The sequence below is a fragment of the Sinocyclocheilus anshuiensis genome, unplaced genomic scaffold (assembly GCF_001515605.1).
Source record: "Sinocyclocheilus anshuiensis isolate Anshui unplaced genomic scaffold, SAMN03320099.WGS_v1.1 scaffold4, whole genome shotgun sequence".
NCBI classification, from domain to species: Eukaryota; Metazoa; Chordata; class Actinopteri; order Cypriniformes; family Cyprinidae; genus Sinocyclocheilus; species Sinocyclocheilus anshuiensis.
In genome coordinates this window covers 1,204,577-1,209,249 of record NW_015554075.1, presented here as the reverse complement: position 1 = coordinate 1,209,249, position 4,673 = coordinate 1,204,577, and the positions used below count along the sequence as shown (strand labels likewise).

General features: G+C 40.0%; 1 protein-coding gene across 1 annotated transcript in view; it reads left to right on the top strand.

The window, feature by feature from the left end:
- Positions 1–1,636: 1,636 nt before the first annotated feature.
- The window catches only part of cdh24b (cadherin 24, type 2b), a 159,425-nt gene continuing 156,388 nt past the window's right edge, over positions 1,637–4,673 (top strand). The window contains exon 1 of the mRNA XM_016461039.1: positions 1,637–1,759. The gene's annotated coding sequence lies outside the window, so the exon portion shown is untranslated. The remainder of the gene's footprint in view (positions 1,760–4,673) is intronic.

Below are 4,673 nucleotides of genomic sequence, written 5' to 3'. Positions count from 1 at the left end.
ATAGGGAGACTTTTTAATTTTAATGCTCTATTATGTTGTTATTTCAAAAGACTTACTGTTATGTTGGTGTTTTTGGGTGAGTTACCATTGTGGTGAAGTGTCGAGCCTGTGCTTGGGTTGAGGACTAAGAATTCAAGTTGCTTTAATGAAAACAAGCAACTCCAATGGGTGTGCTAGGGATGTAATCCCATCTTTAGACTGCCAACATCTAACATCATGTGTGTAAAGAAAAGTAATTTTTTAGCTTGATAGTTATTATAACTCTCTGGCTGAGCTTTAATCATGGACAGTGCTTCTGCACAATGACAACTCAAATACTTCATACAGGATGAATTAAAGTGAACTGAGTTGTAAACTCAACTAAAATTAGATATGTCCAAATAACTTGATTTAGTCGGGTGGAACCACTGTCCATGATTGAATCATGTTCAGCCAAAGAGTTGTTTGTATTGCTATATAACCAGTATGAACTTCTTTCTTCTGCAGAACACAAAAGGAAATATATTTTTTAAAAACGTCTTAAGATCTAATGGTCTTAAGTCTAATAGTTAGAGAGTCAGACTTGTAACCCGAAGGTTGTGAGTTTGAGTCTCAGGTCCGGCTGCCCACTGCTCCGGGTGTGTGTTCATGGTGTGTGTGTTCACTACTGTGTGAGTGCACACTTGGAGTAAAAATTTAGAGTATGGGTCACCATACTTGGCCACATGTCACTTCACTTAAAAATAATCTTTTTTTTTTTTAACTTATTTATACCACCTTTATTTAGAAAGCACACTAGGACAGACAAGAAATCTTGGGAGAGGAAAGAGGGGAATTGACCCTCACGCCAGTACTCAAACTCTGGTTGCCTGAAGTGTGACCGCACCAGAGTGGTACAATGTTGTTTTGGACCACTTTGACTTTCATAACGACAAAAACAGTTGAACATTTCTTCAAAAATACAAGTTTGGAACCACATGAGGGAAAATGACAGATTTTTTTTTTTGGGTGAACTATCCATTTAAGCAGAAGTGTCTGTTAACATTGAAATGCATTTACTGTGCTGTTGTGATAAGTTGTTTTTAAACGATTGTCATGCATAAAAGAGGTGATATTGAAACTGAAGAACGACGTGGGTCAGAGACTCCATCACTTTTTAAAAACAGTGCCCTTTAAAGCCCATCACATACACAGACACACGTACACACACAAAGTAAGCCTTGGCAGCAACACCAAACAGAAAGAAAGCAGTCATTCCCGGGTGGATAAATACGTCCATTTATGCTTTGACTGGCTCCGTTCTGCTTCTATGATGGAGGAGGGATAGTCTTTTTAAAATTGGACTCAGATAGTGTTTCTGTTGTGCTCTCTTGCCTAAGAGAAATGATTGAAATGTAGGGGGAAATGCAAAGAACTGCACTCACCCGATAGGCTATATTACCATAATAAGGGAGTAATGATGTTGTAAATTGTGATGATTGCAAAATTATAGGAATTTATTTTCTATTATACATGGGATTTCTGTAAGAGATAGTTGTCATGATTGTTGTGATAGGCTGCAGACTGCTGAGAGCGACGGAGAGTGAGTACGTGATGAGGGATTTTAAAACAGTCGTTTTATTATGGGAGAAAGAGAGGAAGAGGGAGAGAGAGAGTGTGAGAGAGAGATGCAATAACAGCGTTTGCCCTGTTCATATTTGACTCAGTGCTTGTCATTGAACACCGACAGACTCACTCAGTGCAGGAAACAAAGTCCTCGCTCTAAGATCGACATTACAAGGTAAAATATTAATATTTTCTTATCACACGGGATGAATTTACCGCGAGCTATCAAAGGCAGCGCTTCTGTCTCCTTCATATTTTAGAACCTATATTTTTTAAATGCTGGATTTAAGGAATAAGCTCTCGCTTGCACCGTGGATTTATTTGAAATGTGTTCATTTCAAATTGAATATTTGTTGTTGTGTGTGTGTGTGTGTGTGTGTGTGTGTGTGTGTTTTCTGAATTGATTGTTTTGGCTGTAAACCCATGTGAATAAGAAGAAACATCCTCTTATTTTGTTCAGTTTGTGTCCGCTTGCATTTATATTACGTCCATCTAAAGTCCGCTGTACTATTGTTCTTTTTATCAACGTATAGATAATTCAACACATAGTCAACACAAAGTGCCGATGCTCCCCACTGACAATGTCAAATAAACTCCAGCATGTAGGCTACTCTGTAATGCACACGTTCTGTCCATCCTACATGCGGTGGTTTTATGATATATGAGTATATGAGTTATTAAATACGGGACTTACTCTTGGGAAACGCGGACCTTCCACATGACTGAGCGCGCGCAGAGTTGGAGCAGATGGCGCACGCGTTTCAGTCTGTCGCCGGTCAGGGATTCGCGGGGCAGTACCAGACACGTTTACCGACATCCCGGTGTTCGCCGGGCAAATATTAAACGGTTAGTCCCTTCCCTAACGACGGCTTCACTGATGACAATAATTTCGCTAATAATGATTTTAGGCGCAAAGTAAGGCTGGTTGCGCGTGAGCGAGCGCGCGGCGGCGACAGGGCTGGATCGTATGCTCTGCTGCTCGTGCCATGTGTTTCCCCAAAATATATTAATAGCGCGAATGCCCTTTTAGTAGGACAGACGTTGTTTTTGCTATGTTTATTTGTAATAATGATTACTGATGGCAGTAGGCAGATTTGCTGCTGCTTTTATCACCCGTTGGTTTTGAGTGAAATCATATGATGTGTTGGATTTGACTGAGCTTTCAAGGTCTGACCTGCCTAAAGCTTAACCCCTCTCCCAAAAGAGGGTTAAAACAAAAGGTTGTGAGTGGTCTCGAAGGTCTACGTATTCCCTTTTATATAAGCGTGTATATAGCTACAGTTCACTATATATTTCAACCACAAAAGTTAGATTACAAGTTAGTCAGAGCTTACGAAATAGACGTACGCAAACAGAAGTCGCGTTCGGCTTGGGAGGTAACCATAGCAACAGCATGTTGGATCGTTTTTCGTTAGCGTATTGTACGTTACATCAATGTTAGTATGCAACAAAAATGTTACATTTTTATTTGTTTGTCTATATCTTTGACTGAAGTCATTGCATATTTTGCAGGCTAGTATTCCCAGTATTTGTTGAGTGTCTGTCCTATGTGCTTTAAGTACTGTCTATACATAATCTGTATTTATAGAAAGTCCAATATACTTATAATAAGTCCTGTAAGTAATTACTGGTTGATTTACCAGAAAAGTGTATAGCTTTACACTGTCTGAGCATCCTAACCAGCTGAACACAAGACCATTGACCCAACCAATGGAGTGAATTGAGGGCAGGACTAGACTTTTAGTCCAACCAGTGGCAGTTGGAGGGAGTGCAGTTCTGTTTGTTGTCGATAGAGGCAGAAAAGACACACTTTACGCATCTTTAAATGAGAGGACGAACATGGATATTTCTAACTGTGGAGAGATGTTTTTGCATAGCACTGACTGATTTTTGTATACAGGTGCATCTCAATAAATTAGAATGTCGCGGAAAAGTTCATGCGCACTTCATGCTTCCTTCTGCTGACCAGTTTTTTTGAAGATGCTGATTTCATTTTCCAGCGGGATTTGGCACCTGCCCACACTGCCAAAAGTACCAAAAGTTGGTTGAATGACCATGGTGTTGGTGTGCTTGATTGGCCAGCAAACTCACCAGACCTGAACCCCGTAGAGAATCTATGGGGTATTGTCAAGAGGAAACTGAGAAACACGAGACCAAAAAATGCAGATGAGCTGAAGGTCACTGTCAAAGAAACCTGGGCTTCCATACCACCTCAGCAGTGCCACAAACTGATCACCTCCATGCCACGCCGAATTGAGGCAGTAATTAAAGCAAAAGGAGCCCCTACCAAGTATTGAGTACATGTACAGTAAATGAACATACTTTCCAGAAGGCCAACAATTCACTAAAAATGTTTTTTTTATTGGTCTTATGAAGTATTCTAATTTGTTGAGATAGTGAATTTGTGGGTTTTTGTTAAATGTGAGCCAAAATCATCACAATTAAAAGAACCAAAGACTTAAACTACTTCAGTCTGTGTGCATTGAATTTATTTAATACACGAGTTTCACAATTTGAGTTGAATTACTGAAATAAATGAACTTTTCCACGACATTCTAATTTATTGAGATGCAGCTGTAAGTTCTATTTTTGGGGTTTTTGCCTTTATTTAGACAGCACAGTAGGAGGACAGACAGTAAATCATGTAGAGGAGAGAGGGAATTGGACCAGAAAAGGACCTCAAGCCGGGACTCGAACTCAGGTCGCCCAAAGTGCAGCCTCACCATATGTTGGAAATCTTACTCACATGGCTATGGTTACAACAGCGCAGCGACAGCCTGTTTTTTTTTTCTCTGAATGAAGCAGATAGCACAAGTCTTGTGTGGTTAGCTTGTGTTACATGCTGAGGGTATACTATCTAATAGCTTGTAGCATTGGATATATGTGAGACTTAGGGTTTGGGGAGTGTTGCAATACCGCAAGGCCTCTCAAATCAACTTTCAAGCTTCTTCATTATTACTTGGAACACTAGAAGAGCTGAAAGGCCTTTGTCCCTTGTCACATGCTGGGCAAAGAAAAATAATAAGCAATGGAAGAATTTTTTCAGAAACACTTAGAAAAACACACTTGAGGGGCAGAAAAGAAGTTTA